Here is a 17,055-nt window from a genome sequence, read left to right as displayed (position 1 = left end):
GGACTGACTCATCTCTGGGGACTCATCACCACCCCTGTAGCATCAGGATGGTGGGGAAAAGGCTGCCAAATTTACCGGTATATAAATTTCCTCATTAGGCTTAAAATGTGGCTTTATCTTTAAAAAGTTTGGTTTGGGATTTGTATGGTTCCCCATTACTCTAGCAGCTAAGTGCCTCACAGTCTTTTATATTTTTACCCTCACAAACATCCTTGTGAGACAGGGCAGTGCTGTTATCACCATGTTGCAGATAAGGAAACTGAGGTACAGAGATACTAAGCCCCAGATCCTCAAAGCTATTTAGGCCCCTAGGTCCCATTGAAGTCAGTGGTAGCTAGGGGCCCCTCACACTGACACCCCCATGGACCCTCCCACTCACATAGTCCCTCCCTTCACACTGACACCCCCAAGGAGCCTCCCCCTTACAGCCCCTCCCCCTCACAGAAATCTGGCCCTAAGTGACTGGCCCAAGGTCACACAGCAGGAATTGAATTTTCAGTCCCTGATTATCACTTTGACTAATGCGCCATCTTTTAGTTCTTATACGATGGCAACATGTCAGTAGCGAACCCAGAAATGGGCGGGGGGAGAACCAGCTAAATAAAAATCATCTGACCCCCTGATCTCCCAAGCAAACAACCAGCAATTCCTTTTTAAAGCCTCTGACCAGAGAATGAACAATTGACTCACTTAATAGAGGCATCATCCCAGTCACATGGTATATTAGCTGCTTCAGGTTGATCCATTATGGGCAATAAATTCCCCAGTCATCACAGCAGGAAAAAAAGAAATCCACCAGTGAAACTAGCCAGAGATTGCTATTTGCCATCCTCAATTGCTGTGCAGCATTGGTGTGTTCTGTAAACACATCTAGTGTGCCACCTCTGATGCAACGCTGCCCATCCCAGACTGCCCTTCATCTCAAGAGATATTGAGGCTGATGTGAGAATCTTCTAAAACCAATCTTATCCGGTAGCAGGGAATTCTTCTAAAGACATACCTGTGGGATAGGGAATATGGTGGCTGACTGAAATGAAACAGTGTCAGAGTGCCAGTTTGTGGTCTGGGAGAGAAATCCAGGCTACTAATTTAGGCCTGAGGCCAGTTTCAAGGCATGATGGACTGGAACTTTGTAGTGATAAGAACATAGGAACGGCCACTCTGGGTCAGAGCAAAGGTCCATCTAGCCCAGTATCCTGTCTTCTGACAGTGGCCAATGCCAGGTGCCCCAGAGTAATCATCAAGTGATATATTAAACTGTAGCCACACACATTCAGTTAGCCTCTCTCTCTCTAGATCAGAGAGTAAAGCAAGCTGGGAGTTGTTGTCTATAAAGCAGTCTGTGGCCGTGCCGGTTTTGTCCAGGCTCTGGCAAGGCCTTTCAGGAAAGGGGCTGGGTATAAGGCGCTTCTTTCCCTCAAAACAGCATGAGAACTGGAGGGAACTGGAGAGCTTGAGGTACCTTGACTACAAATGTGAGCTCCTTTGTTTGGCCTGTCACACAATGCATGTGTGAGATTAGTCTAACTGCTTTATAACTTCTAGGAAAATGGCCATGACTATAGTGATCCCTTAAACACGGTCCGTCAATAGCAGCAGCACAGGAGCAGTAACCTACCTAAGACCTGTTTACAACAGCGGAAGAGGTTAAATGAGCTGTTACATTAGCAGTTTCTTGGTATTTTGGTATCATCTTCCTTCATTTCAACAGCACAAGCACTGTTGAAGATTGGAGACAAGACTTCCAAAGATAAGGACCTGCCGCTGGGCTCCTAAATCCTTATTTAGGCCTGATTTTCAGAAGTACCAAGCACCCTGCAGCTCCCATTGACCTCACTGAGAGCTGCTGGGCATCCAGCACTGTTGAAAATCAGGGCATTTATTTAGCTGCCTAAATATGGATCTAAGGGTCAACTTTTCAAACGTGCCTAAGTAAGTTTCTGAAGATGCAGATAGGTGCTGGAGCATTCTAAAGCACTGGTGCTTAATGCCCATTGAAATCACTAGGGTGCTCACCTGAGAGATGTCAGGTACCTATTCAAATCCCTTCTTTCCTTTAAGTTGAAGAGGAACTTGAACCAGACGACTGTCACATCTGAGGTGAGTACCCTAACCACTGGGCTAAAAGCAACCAACTTGTCCCTTTGGGCCATTTTATGTAATTGCACCTATAGAAGCCTCTGATCTGGTAGGTGAGGACTGAGCAGTTATCAGGGCAGGCCCAGAAGGTGAATTAAGTGGAGAAACACCTCTTTCCTCCCAATTTGTGCATTGTTCTGTGGCTTAGGTGTCCAGCTGCCTGGTGTGATGTTCCAGTGTGCATGCTCAGAGGCTGAAACATAGGCACTTAGGAAACTTTTACTGCACAAATGAAAGCATAAAACAACTTTAGGGGCAGATTTTCAAAAGTGCTCAGCATCCAACAGGTATAGTCGAAAATAATGGGACCTTAGCTCTGTTAGCCCGGTTTTAAATCGGGCCTTGACATAGAATCATAGAATATCAGGGTTGGAAGGGACCCCAGGAGGTCATCTAGTCCAACCCCCTGCTCAAAGCAGGACCAATCCCCAATTAAATCATCCCAGCCAGGGCTTTCTCAAGCCTGACCTTAAAAACCTCTAAGGAAGGAGATTCCACCACCTCCCTAAGTAACCCATTCCAGTGCTTCACCACCCTCCTAGTCAAACAGTGTTTCCTAATATCCAACCTAAACCTCCCCCACTGCAACTTGAGACCATTACTCCTTGTTCTGTCATCTTCTACCACTGAGAACAGTCTAGATCCATCCTCTTTGGAAGGTAGTTGAAAGCAGCTATCAAATCCCCCCTCATTCTTCTCTTCTGCAGACTAAACAATCCCAGTTCCCTCAGCCTCTCCTCATAAGTCATGTGCTCCAGCCCCCTAATTATTTTTGTTGCCTTCCGCTGGACTCTTTCCAATTTTCCCACATCCTTCTCATAGTGTGGGGCCCAAAACTGGACACAGTGCTCCAGATGAGGCCTCACCAATGTTGAATAGAGGGGAATGATCACATCCCTTGATCTGCTGGCAATGCTCCTACTTATACAGGCCAAAATGTCATTAGCCTTCTTGGCAACAAGGGCACACTGTTGACTCATCCACCTTCTCATCCAACATAATCCCTAGCACCTTTTCTGCAGAACTGCTGCTTAGCCACTCGGTCCCTAGTCTGTAGCAGTGCATGGGATTCTTCCTTCCTACGTGCAGGACTTTGCATTTGTCCTTGTTTAACCTCATCAGATTTCTTTTGGCCCAATCCTCTAATTTGTCTAGGTCCCTCTATATCCTATCCCTACCCTCCAGCGTATCAACCACTCCTCCCAGTTTAGTGTCATCTGAAAACTTGCTGAGGGTACAATCCATGCCATCTTCCAGGCCATTAATGAAGATATTGAACAAAACCAGCTGCAGGACTGACCCTTGCAGCACTCCACTTGATACCAGCTGCCAACTAGACATGTAGCCATTGATCACTACCCGTTGAGCCCGATGATCTAGCCAGCTTTCTATTCACCTTATAGTCCATTCATCCAGCCCATACTTCTTTAACTTGCTGACAAGAATACTGTGGGAAACTGTATCAAAAACTTTGCTAAAGTCAAGGAATAACACGTCCACTGCTTTCCCCTAATCCACAGACCCAGTTATCTCATCGTAGAAGGCAATTAGGTTAGTCAGGCATGACTTGCCCTTGATGAATCCATGCTGACTGTTCCTGATCACTTTCCTCTCCTCCAAGAGCTTCAAAATTGATTCCTTGAGGCCCTGCTCCATGATTTTTCCAGGGACTGAGGTGAGGCTGACTGGCCTGTAGTTCCCTGGATCCTCCTCCTTCCCTTTTTTAAAGATGGGTACTACATTAGCCTTTTTCCAGTCATCCGGGACCTCCCCCGATTGCCATGAGTTTTCAAAGATAATGGTCAGTGGCTCCAGTTTTCATCCTAGAGTTCACACTTTCTCTGCTCTACTCATTTTTCCAGATAATGTTAGTGCACAAAGGCAACATTCCCACTACGATCTTGTTGGCAACTGCACATTAAAAGCAGTGATAAATATTTATAAGGTCTCCATTGCTGTTAGAAAATAATGTGGAAATTTTTAATAAAGCAAGAACCAGTGTAATTGAAGCTATGTGCTTAATCAAAGATATTGTGCAGGCCAGCATTCCATGTTCTTCCTCTCCCCCATGTGTATCCTGGCCCAGTGGAAATTAGCAGCAATTGAAGTAAAGGTTAATTAAAACTTATATGCAGAATTTACAACAGTTAGTAGTCGTCAAGTGGGTCCTTAGTTGTATGAAAAGTGTCATTTACAAAGAAAAATATTTGGGAGCATTAATTTAAGGAAAAAAAAAAACAACCCAGAACAATCAGCCTCAGTTTTTTGCTCAATATTTAGCTCTTGGTATAAAGCTATGTAATAGTAGGCAAAGGGCCTAATCCAGCAAAGACTCACATGTGAGTAACTTTAGACTGAAGTGTGCAGGTTAGGGTCATGGACAGTACTTAGTATTCTAGGCTGGTCAGAGGGCAGAAAAATATTCATTAATTTGCGCTCTGCTTTCCTTAAAAATACAGTTTTCCTCAGGTGAACATCATCACAAGTGTGTTTTCTCATTCTCTGGGCCACATACCGTGAAAGATAACAGCCTACAACTGGTGCCACCTGTAGGAGCTACTCCTTTATTTTAACTGTGAGGGGCTCAGCGACTAGTACCTCCCATTGTTCTCTTTGGACTCACACAATTACTGTATAAGGAAATTAAATTTCAATTCTGCATCAAGCCAATGGGAGCTGATGGATGTTGTGTAATTTTGAGAAGATAGCACCTCTGCAACACTTCGGAGGCTAAGTGCTATGATTAAAATGTCCCATTTATGCAGAATGTCTTAAAGAGCCATTCTGGAGAAACTGGAAAAGATATATGATATTTGATCAGACGTGGAAGCCCTGAGTTCTTCCCTCACATTCCTTTCTTTGAGCCAGTGGTCCCACCCTGCACTTCCCATGCAGGAGATCTAGAGGTCTGAGGCATTATGGGTTGCAGCACAGTGGTGGGATAAGAAGACTCCAGAAAGTCACGGTTTCCCATCCCTTTCATGTGTGTGGGACATAGGCAGGCAGTGGTGGGGAATGCCAACATCCTTAGCTCTGCCCCCGCAATATGCTGGGTAGCACAGCTACAATGACATGCCAGGAGACGTACACTGCACGAAGTATAGGGCTGATGAAACATAGATCCTCTGGAGCAGTATGGGAACTTTCTGCATCACAGTCTGCTTTCCAGGTGCATTACAACAACCTACTGCCCATCCACAGGGCTTGTGGCAAAGTCTTGATCGACCCCTCTGCTTTATTTCATCTTTTTTTTCATGAAAGGGTAGCTTTATAGAGCCTCCCTGTGATTCGCTCTACACTGAATTTACATAATGGGAGGAAATAGTCTGTAGTATTTTCAGTTTGGCTAGTGACACTGTATGTTCTGCCCTGCTGCATCTCTGACTTGTTAGTGGAAAAGCACACAATGTCAATTAAATAACAATAAAACCATTAAAAGTATGTTCCAGACTGTAGCCCAGATCCTGAAATCTGTTCTGCCTTGGCAGACTCCTGCAGCCACACAGAGCTTCAGTAATTTCACTGGGGCACTGAGCCTGTCTGAGGATTTGTCTCTACTGAGGAGCCTGGAAGATCAGGACCCAGGTCAATAAAATAGCCAATACTATAACGAGGTTCAAAAGGGAGCTAGATAGATTCATGGAAGATAGGTCCATCAATGGCTATTAGCCAGGATGGGCAGGAATGGTGTCCCTAGCCTCTGTTTGCCAGAAGCTGGGAATAGACGACAGGGGATTGATTACTTGATAATTACCTGTTCTGTTCACTCCCTCTGGGGCACCTGGCATCGGCCACTGTCGGAAGACAGGATACTGGGCTAGATAGACCTATGGTCTGACTCGGTATGGCCGTTCCTATGTTCTATATTCTTATGTCACTATTTTAGACAGGGGCCCATTCAGATGTTCCATTGTACAGACCGAAAGTTGGGCAGGAAGCAAAACAGCGAACGACAAAGGAAAACAGCAGTGTTATAAAGCCGGAGAAACCTGGCAATCCAGAGGGATTTATGTTTTCATTTGCTATCACAGTGTCTTTCTTTACCTGCTGAGAGATTGGAAATCAACTACGTGCTCAAGTGAAATACTGAATGGATCAGGTGTTTGTGTAGTGAATATAAGATCATGTCCATTTCATAATGCTCCAGAATATGAAATGCTAAAATAAAACCTACCTTCATCAAGTAGTAGCTGAACCGACTAGGGGGGATGCCATTTTAGATTTGGTTTTGGTGAGTAGTGAGGACCTTGTTGAGGAAATGGTTGTAGGGGACAACCTTGGCTCGAGTGTTCATGAGCTAATTCGGTTCAAAATAAATGGAAGGATAAACAAAATTGCATCTGAGACTAAGGTTTACGATTTCAAAAGGGCTAACTTTACTAAATTAAGGTGACTAGTTAGGGAAGTGGATTGGACTAACATATTTAGGGATCTAAAGGCGGAAGACGCCTGGGATTATTTCAGGTTGAAGTTGCAGGAGCTGTCAGAGGCCTGTATCCCGAGAAAGGGAAAACGGTCCTTAGGTAGCAGTTTTAGACCGAGCTGGATGAGCAAGCATCTCAGAGGGGTGATTAAGAAAAAACAGAAAGCGTACAAGGAGTGGAAGATGGGAGGGATCAGCAAAGAAACCTACCTTATTGAGGTCAGAGGGTGTAGGGATGCAGTGAGAAAGGCCAAAAGCCGGGTAGAGATGGACCTTGCGAAGGGAATTAAAACCAATAGTAAAAGGTTTTTTAGCCATATAAATAGGAAGAAAACCAAGAAAGAAGAAGTGGGACCGCTTAAAACTGTAAACGGAGTGGAGATTAAGGATAAGCTAGGCATGGCACAATATCTAAACGAATATTTTGCCTCGGTCTTTAATGAGGCTAATGAAGGGCTTAGGAATAGTGGCAGAGTGACTGATGGGAATGAAGGTGCGGGGTTGGAAATTACAGTATCCGAGGTAGAAGCCAAACTTGAACAGCTTAACGGTAGTAAATCAGGCGGCCTGGATAATCTTCATCCTAGAATATTAAAGGAATTGGCGAGTGAAATTGCAAGCCCGTTAGCGATAATAATTAAAGAATCTCTAAACTCGGGGGTTGTACCATTTGACTGGAGATTAGCTAATATTGTTCCTATTTTCAAGAAGGGGAAAAAAAGTGACCCGGGTAACTACAGGCCTGTTAGTTTAACATCTGTAGTATGTAAAGTCATGGAAAAAATATTAAAGGAGAGAGTAGTTACGGACCTTGAGGTCAATGGCAATTGGGACAAATTACAACATGGTTTTACGAAAGGTAGATCGTGCCAAACCAACCTGATCTCCTTCTTTGAGAAAGTAACAGATTTTTTAGACAAGGGAAATGTGGTGGATCTAATATATCTTGATTTCAGTAAGGCGTTTGATACGGTACCGCATGAAGAATTACTGGTTAAATTGGAAAAGATGGGGATCGAAATGAAAATCCAGAGGTGGATAAGGAACTGGTTAAAGGGGAGACTGCAGCGGGTCGTATTGAAAGGTGATTTGTCGGGTTGGAGGGAGGTTACCAGTGGAGTTCCTCAAGGTTCGGTTTTGGGTCCGATCTTATTCAATCTATTTATCACTGACCTCGGAACCAAAAGTAGGAGTGGGCTGATAAAGTTTGCGGATGACACGAAGTTGGGAGTTATTGCCAATTCGGAGAAGGATTGGGATATCCTCCAGGGAGATTTAGATGACCTTGTAAACTGGAGTATTAGAAATAGGATGAAATTCAATAGTGAGAAGTGTAAGGTTATGCATTTAGGGATGACTAACAGGAATATTAGTTATAAGCTGGGGGCGCACCAGTTGGAAGTAACGGAGGAGGAGAAGGACCTCGGAGTCCTGGTTGATCGCAGGATGACTATGAGTCGGCAATGTGATGTGGCCGTTAAAAAAGCTAATGCGGTCTTGGGATGCATTAGGCGAGGTATTTCTAGTAGAGATAAGGAGGTGCTAGTCCCATTATACAAGGCGTTGGTGAGACCTCATTTGGAGTACTGTGTGCAGTTTTGGTCTACCATGTTTAAGAAGGATGAATTCAAACTGGAACGGGTACAAAGAAGGGCCACTAGAATGATCCGAGGAATGGAAAGCCTGTCGTATGCAAGGAGACTTGAGGAGCTCGGTTTGTTTTCCTTAACTAAAAGAAGGTTGAGAGGAGATATGATTTCTCTCTTTAAATATATCAGAGGGATAAATACCAGGGAGGGAGAGGAATTATTTCAGCTCAGTACTAATGTGGACACGAGAACAAATGGATATAAATTGGCAGTCGGGAAGTTTAGGCTTGAAATTAGACGAAGGTTTCTAACCATCAGGGGAGTGAAATTCTGGAACAGCCTACCGAGGGAAACAGTGGGGGCGAAGGACCTCTCTGGCTTTAAGATTAAGCTTGATAAGTTTATGGAGGGAATGGTTTGATAGGATAACGTGATTTAGTCAATAGGTCAATAACGTGCAACCACTGGTAATTAGTACCGAGGGTCAATGTTGAGATATTGAAAGTCTTTTTCCTAAGTGTCTGGCTGGAGAGTCTTGCCCGCATGCTCGGGGTTCAGCTGATCGCCATATTTGGGGTCAGGAAGGAATTTTCCTCCAGGGTAGATTAGCAATGGCCCTGGAGGTTTTTCGCCTTCCTCCGCAGCATGGGGCAGGGGTCGCTTGCTGGAGGATTATCTGCTACTTGAAGTCTTTAAATCAGGATTTGGGGACTTCAACAGCTGAGTCAAGGGAGAGAATTATTTCAGGAGTGGGTGGGTCAGCTTTTATGGCCTGCATCTTGTGGGAGGTCAGACTAGATGATCATAATGGTCCCTTCTGATCTTAAGTTCTATGATTCTATGATTCTGATTTCCACACGCGTGTTCAACTGGAGGCAATAGGAGCAAGATGTGCAAACCAGAGAGCAGAACGAAGAGTTTTCATTCAACTTCCCCAATCTGTTTCTGCTGAGATAATTCTGACTTCCCACATTCTGCAGTGACAGACCCTATAGCCAGTCTATTGGCTGAGAAGTTCGTTAGCCACAAGTAGTATTTTGGGACCAATTGTCCCAAGCATCAAGCCAAAGCCCATGTGATTTGACTCACAGAAAGACTGGCTGAGGCTTGAGATGTGTAATGGGCTACAGAGCCAGTCATGCAGGTTAGAAGTACCCAGAAGCTATTAGCATACAATGTTTTTTTGGTGGGCTCAGTGTAGTTCCTAGGAGAAATGTCTACATCACAAAAAAGCCACCCCAACAATGGGCAAATCACAGCAAAGAGACAAAGGACCGAATGGGGAGAGTGGATCATCCTGGGTGTGACTGAGGCACCTTGTGTAGAGCTCGGGCAAATATCTGCCATTTTGTGGAGTAATGGAAGAAATCAGGGCCCAACTCCTCACTGTCTCATCGTATATAATGTAACCCACTCTAGGAAATTATGAATCTTCACCCTCCCTCTACTAAGCAGTTCATATAAGACACTTCTGAGCCTGACTGCGTCCAACCAATGACCTTTGCCCTAGCCCTGAAGTGGTAGCAGCTAATGGTCCTGTATTCAAACCCTGCTGTTGAGCTGAACAGGCCAGTTATAATTCGTCTGAAAGAGCCAGAGTTTAATGACCCATCTGGGCAGGCTGCAATGCCAGTGATTTGAGAGAGTTGAAGATATGTTCTCAGAGATAGTGACGGAAAAAAGCTTTTTTCCCCCTTTTTTTCCCTGTAGCTGATTCTCTGGCTGACTTAATTAGGAGGGGAGGGTTGGTCAGTGGTTTGAGCATTGTCCTGCTAAACCCAGGGTTGTGAGTTCAATCCTTGAGGGGGCCACTTAGGGATCTGGGGCAAAAATTGGTCCTGCTAGTGAAGGACTCAATGACCTTTCAAGGTCCCTTCCATTTCTAGGAGATTGGTATATCTCTAAATTTTTTTTCCTGATGAATGGGTGTTTTTCATTTCTACTGGGTGTATTATGCTCTTTAAGGTTAAATGTCAGGGTGCCTGGAGCTCTTGTGCAGACATCTTTTATTATCTAAAGAAAGAAGAACAGAAATGGCACGCAATACAGGTCTTCTGCTTGACCAGCTGAGCTAATCCAGCACATGTTGACATCTACATATGTGTAACAGCATGGGAGTGTTTTACACTCACTCTGTACAGGTGTAAATGGCTACACAAGGCATAGGCGCTGACCCCATGGGTGCTCTGGGGCTGGAGCACCATGGAAAAAAAAATTGTGGGTGCTCAGCAGCCACTGGCAGCCCCTCAGATCAGTGCCTCCCCATCCCCCTCCGTGTCTCCCACCAGCTGGCAGGCCATGTCAATCAGCTCCTCCCACTCCCTCCTACCACCCAGGGCCGGCTCCAGCTTTTTTGCCACCCCAAACAGCAAAGGGGGAGAAAAACAAAACAAACAAACAAAATACATAAAGCCGCAATCGGTGGCACTTGGCGGCAGCTCTACCGTGCCACTTCATTCTTCGGCAGCTGGTCCTTCCCTCCGAGAGGGACGGAGGGACCTGCCGCCAAAGACCTGGATGTGCCACCCCTTCCCCTTGGCTGCCCCAAGCACCCGCTTCCTTTGCTGGTGCCTGGAGCCAGCCCTGCCACCGCCTCCCATAGGTGCTGGAACTTGGGGTGCAGGGGGTGCTGCCGCACCGCCTGACTTGAAGTGGTTCCATTATAGACAGGGTTTACAGTTTAGTTCAATGGCTCTCAGCACCCTCACTATAAAAATTGTTCCAGCCCCCCTGCCACCTCCTGCCCACTGTGATCAGCTGTTCAGGGGCATGTAGAAGGCGCAGGAGGTGCAGGGGCAGGAAGACGGATGACGGAGGTGGAGTGTGGGTGGGGGTGGAGTGGGGGTAGGAAGAGGTGGGGCAAGGGTGGGAGATTGGAGAAGTGGCGGCATGGGGGTGAGGCCTGGGGCAGAGCAGGGGTCAACCACCCCCTGGGATCTGAGTAACTCAACACCTATGGGGTGCAGAAGGATCAAGCCCATCGGATCAGTCCACACTCTCCACAACAGAAGCAGGCATTGCTTTTCTGGCTCACCTGAATCTATAGAGATTTTAGGGTGCGGTAGAGCAGGGACTCCCAGTGCTTGGAGGGGGAATTATCCCATTTTAAGACCTAAGCTGCACCCACCAGTGCTGACTACCTCCCATTCAGCTAGGCACACTCTAATCCATAGCAGTGAACATGGAGTCTCACATGGCCCAAGCTCAACTGAAGAGTAGGGGATGCACAGCTGAACTGCAGGCGGGAAGCACAGACACCCCACAGAGGGCTCAGGTGAGGAGTAACAAGCCCTGTCCTACCAGTGGCTGGGAATCACTGTCCTAAAGAACATGGGAGTAACGGGGCTTCCACTGCCAAATAACTTAAGTGGAGCATAACTACAGTGACTGTTCTAATTGAACGTAAGTGCTTTAGAAAATCTCCCCCAGAAGGAATTTAAAAGAATAAATCCCATTGAATTTCATGGGACCTGAACACTTAAATCCTTTAAGTGCTTTTGAAAATATCACCCTTTAAGATTTCTGAAGCACCTGTATGACTTAACTTGTACTCCCCAATCCTCATTTTTAAAGCCAGTGAATCCTCCTAAAAAAAAGTTTTGAAAACAATTTTTTTTGCTAAGGGTCCCCAGAGGGCTGCCTTAGACATGTGATGGTTTTGTACATTCAGTCTCATTGTGATGTGTACATGATTGGCAACCTTTGGCACCGGCGGGCCGGGCCGGTTTGTTTACCTGCCGTGTCCGCAGGTTCGGCCGATTGCAGCTCCCACTGGCCTGAAGTCTGAAGGAGTTTGTAGCAGACAACATCCTACCCAGTGGGCAGAATATGACACCGCTGGGAAGGGGTTAATCAGGTGACTTGTTACTCTTCCCAGATACAAGGGGAGTGGGAATGGTTCTCCAGGGAGAGAGGATACAGCATATGGGTTGAGCAGCACTTAGTGAGGAATGCCACCAGCATCTAAGGCTAGGGAGAAGACTTCAGCTGACCTCCATGTTATGTTACCATTCATTTCTTTGTTAATGAAGCCAGAACCCCAGAAAGGGCCTGAGTTTTTGACTTTGATGCAACATGTGGCTTGTGTTTCAGAACAGGTTGGAAAAGATAATAACTTTTGCTCTTTGCTATTCTCACTTAGCTTATGTTGCAAATAAATTGTGTTTTCCTGTGTTTCTATTTATTACTCATCAAAAACATGCTTGAGAACAGAAAGGTAAACCTGTGATAAATGGAGGAAGCTGACAAGCTGGATATCTGCTTTTCCACCTATCACTCTCACCTCACAGCTCACTTTCCTCAAGTGTCATTCATAGTACATAGTAAATGAGCGTTTCCAGCTGCTCTAAATTACCTTTGCAATGTGGAGGTAGCATACACTTTGGATGCCTGGGCTATAAGTGCCTCTTTCTCTCTCTCTGAATAAATGTTTTCTCAACATTTGGATGCTATGTTAAATGATTGTGAAGGAACTGATCATATTTATTATTTAGAGGTTGGGTTTAAGACATGCTGGAAGAACTGGATAATGCCTAATTCAGGTCATGGCAGCGGGAGGTGCAGGGCTGACCTTACCATGAGGCTAACTGAGGTGGCCGCTTCAGGAGCCAGACTGTGTGTGTATGGGGGGGAGCACCACTAGGACCCAGAATGTAGAAAATCATGTCTGCTGCTGGTGCATATGTATTCTCTCTGCTCTAGATGCACAGAGATGGTGGAGTGCTGTGCTGGAGGAAGGAGGGCAGAAGAGACATAACAGGCAGGCAGGAGAAAAGGTGAGCGGGAATAACAGAAAGCAGCAGGAGCTGCAGGGAGAGAGAGGAGGAGGAGCCTCTTCTTATGTACCTCTCTAGCACCCCCAGGAGCCCGGACTGATTCACACCAGCTTCTCAGGGAGCTTCCCGTTTCCTGCCACTTCCCTGAACCCACTTGAGGAGAACAGGCAGTCAGCTGAAGTAGTAGGAGCCAGTTAGGCCCTTAAGATGCTGATATCTTCCCTCACTCAGACCCTGCTACCAGCCTGCTTATCTGTCCCCTTCAATTGCATGTTGAGAGCCACTATAGCTGGCACAGAACAGCAGTCATGAGTGAAAGAAGAAAATGCCCCTCTGGGGCAGCACTCAGAAAAAGCAAGCAAGCAATGGAAGCGTTTCTATCTAAGCAGGAAGGAGCTCTCCTGAGATACATAGACACAAATTTTCACAGTGACCCTTCCAGCCCCCATGGGGATGTGAGTGGTGAGATGCCTGATCTTCCAGTTAGTCAGAGTGCAGATGACCTGGCAGCTACTGCAGCATCCATATCTCCATCCCAAATGCCTGAAGAAAAGTGTGGATCAGAGAAGAGTGTGGTGGAGGCAAGAAACAGCTGCTGCTGAGTTTAGTTCCTTAAGTCTAGATGATCCAGGACTGTGGACCCAGTTGAGCATTAACCTGAGATACTTCCTTGTACTGCATGGGCCACAGCAAGTGAAAAACTTCATGTTCTCCAAAGACAATGAAAATAGAAGTTTCCATCCGACACATCACTGGCATGAAATCCTCAATGGTGACAAAGTGGAAAGGCCATGGCTTATATCCTCAATCCCAGAATGCTGCATACTGTTTTTGTTGCAAACTCTTCCAGTCTAATGTTCCAGTCACATTGGGTTCTACAGGAACAAAGGACTGGAAAAATCTGGCTAGAAATCTGGCAGGCCATGAGAAGGCATCAAATCACCAGAGAGCATTCCATAGATGGAAAGAACTTGAGATGAGACTAAGGTTAAAGGCCATCATAGATGATCAGCATCAAGAGAAGATTGCATCAGAGTCTCTTTACTAGCAAAATGTTCTGAAAAGGCTCGTTGCCATTGTGAGAATGCTTGCTACCCAAAACCTAGCACTGCATGGCACTTCAGATCAGCTGTATGTGCCAAACAATGGAAACTTCCTTAAAATTGTGGAGCTGATGGCTGAGTTTGATGCTGTACTCCAGGAGCATCTAAGAAGAGTCACCACCCATGAAATGTACACACACCACTACCTTGGAAAACAATTCAAAATGAGATCATATAGTTACTGGCAACAAAAGTCAAGCAGAAGATTGTGGCAGATCTGAAATCAGCAAGATATTACTCTGTTATTCTGGACTGCACACCTGACATCAGCCATACGAAACAAATGACTTTGTTGTTTCAAAATGCACCATTAACAGAACCTAGTGAAAATGTCCCTGCAATGGTGGTTGTCAGAGAGCATTTTCTAGAATTTATTGACATTGATGATACTACAGGAGCTGGTGTGACAAATGTGCTTCTTAAAAAGCTAGAAGATACGAGAATTGCGATAGCTGACATGAGAGGTGAGGGCTACGATAATGGTACCAATATGAGAGGAAAGAACAGAGGAGTGCGGACACGGATCCGAGAGATAAACCCTCGAGCATTTTTTGTCCCATGCAGTTCTCATTCATTGAACTTGGTGGTCAGTGATGCAGCATTAGCTTCTAGTGAGGCTGCTGAATTTTTTAACGTAATTCAAAGCATCTATGTATTTTTCTCTGCATCAACTCATCAATGGCAAATTTTGAAGCAACATCTGGGAACATTGTCTCTGACACTGAAACCACTGAGTGCCACATGATGGGAAAGTCGAGTGGAGGCGATAAAGCCTATGAAACACCAAATTGGGAAGATAGATGATGCCATAGTTGCCATTATGGAGGATAATGCTATGACAGGAACTGTTCATGGGAGAATAGTAGCAGAAGGAAATGGAATCACCTACATAACTTCAAATGTCTGTGTGGCTTAGTGTTGTGGCATGACATACTGTTTGAAATAAATGTTGTAAGCAAGAGACTCCAAGGTGTTGACCTTGATATATCTGGAGAAATGGAACAACTGTACAAAGCAAAGTCACACCTACAGTCTTACCGGTCAGATGAGGGATTTCAAAACGTTCTGAAGAATGCACAGAAGTTGGCAGAGGAACTTCACTTTGAAGCTATTTTCCCACGCATTCAAGAATACAAGAGTCACCGAAGAAGAAGTATCAGAGAGGTAGCCGTGTTAGTCTGGATCTGTAAAAGCAGCAAAGAATCCTGTGGCAATTTCCAGAGGCAGGTATATATATGCAAGCAAGAATCAGGCTAGAGATAATGAGGTTAGTTCAATCTCTAGCCTGATTCTTGCTTGCATATATATACCTGCCTCTGGAAATTTCCACTACATGCATCCGACGAAGTGGGTATTCACCCACGAAAGCTCATGCTCCAATACGCCTGTTAGTCTATAAGGTGCCACAGGACTCTTTGCTACCGGAGAAGAAGACATTTTGATTACAGGGCATGGGATAATCCAATAAGAGACCCCAAACAACAATTCAAAGTTGAATTCTTTAACTAGGTGCTAGATGTGCAATACAGTCAGTTGAAGAACGTTTCATGCAGCACAAGGAACACAACAGTATATTTGGTATGCTGTATGATATTTCAAAACTCCTCACTATACCTGAAGACGACCTGCACCAGCAATGCAGGGCACTAGAGACAGTGTTGACACATGATGACATGTGTGATATTGATGCAAGTGATTTAGGTGATGAACTGAAAGCTCTTTCAAGATACATTTCAGCAAGATGAACTCCAAAGACTGTTCTGGAATATATGTGCACAAATAAGATGACACCCTCTTTCCAAATGCTTTTGTTGCTCTGCACATACTTCTAACACTTCCTGTAACAGTTGCAAGTGGAGAATGCAGCTTCTCCAAGCTGAAGTTAATAAAAACACATCTATGCTCCACAATGACACAGGAGAGGCTGGTCGGCCTTGCAACCATCTCAATAGAGCATGAACTGGCCCAGACTGTGGACCTTCAGGATGCAGTTCAAATCTTTGCAACCAAGGAGGCACGGAAATCACCACTTTGAATTTTCAAACAGATAAAAATGCCAGTGTTTACTATGCAGACAACAGAAGTTACCTTTGCTGTTCAGGCATTTGAAAGTTAAGTGTTACTTAAAATTTTTGAACAAGGCATTTTAAATTGTTAGTTCTCCTTTATTGGGGTAGGTAGCAAAGCAGTACCATGAGAGGAGTAGAACAGGAAGAAGGCAGAATTGAGACCTTTCAAAGTTTTGGCCCAAGTGAGGAGGAATGGGGGCATCATTTGAGCTCCTCACCTCAGATGCCAAAATGTTGTGGACCAGCCCTGGGGAGGTGGGTAAGAGCATCGCTGCAGTCCTGAATATATCTAGGTTCAAGATAGGTTTGGGTCCCTTTCTAATCAGCCCAGTCCCACATGGTTTTGGGAATCTGGACTAATTCAATTAACCGATATAAATTCCATGGATAACTAGATTTCACTCTCCAGTGGTATCAGACCAGCACACTTAACCACATTTTGCTCATTGCAAAACAAGTAGCAATAAATCCATTAAACACTCATTTCTGTGGAGGTACCATTCTTACAGAGCAAAGAATCCCTGATTTGGGCTCACCTGGTGCTACCACAATGTGGTGCTACCACAATGAAGCCAAGTGTTTTGGTATCTGGTTATACATTCTAAACAACAGGACTGTCTTCATTGGGGGAGCATTTCCTTTCCACAATGGACTGCACCTCCTACTTTTACTATTTAATTATTAATTAATTATTATTATTAGCAGTGCAAAAGCATCAAGAGGCCCCAACCTAGAATGATGCCCTATTGTGTTAGGCTCTGTACAAACACACAGTTTGAGACAGTCCCTGCCCCCAAGAGTTTACAATCCAAACAGACACACACTTTTTGAAAAGTAAAAGTTTTTAAAGTAGGACTGGAGAACAAAGTCAGTGAACAATCAGAGACAATAACAAAAAGGACATTTCCCCTCTATGGAATATATAGGAATGCCCAGAGAGAAGACTGCTTTGTTGTA

The sequence above is a fragment of the Mauremys reevesii genome, linkage group 5, assembly GCF_016161935.1.
Source record: "Mauremys reevesii isolate NIE-2019 linkage group 5, ASM1616193v1, whole genome shotgun sequence".
NCBI lineage: Eukaryota > Metazoa > Chordata > Testudines > Geoemydidae > Mauremys > Mauremys reevesii.
Note: the sequence above shows the minus strand (reverse complement) of the source record.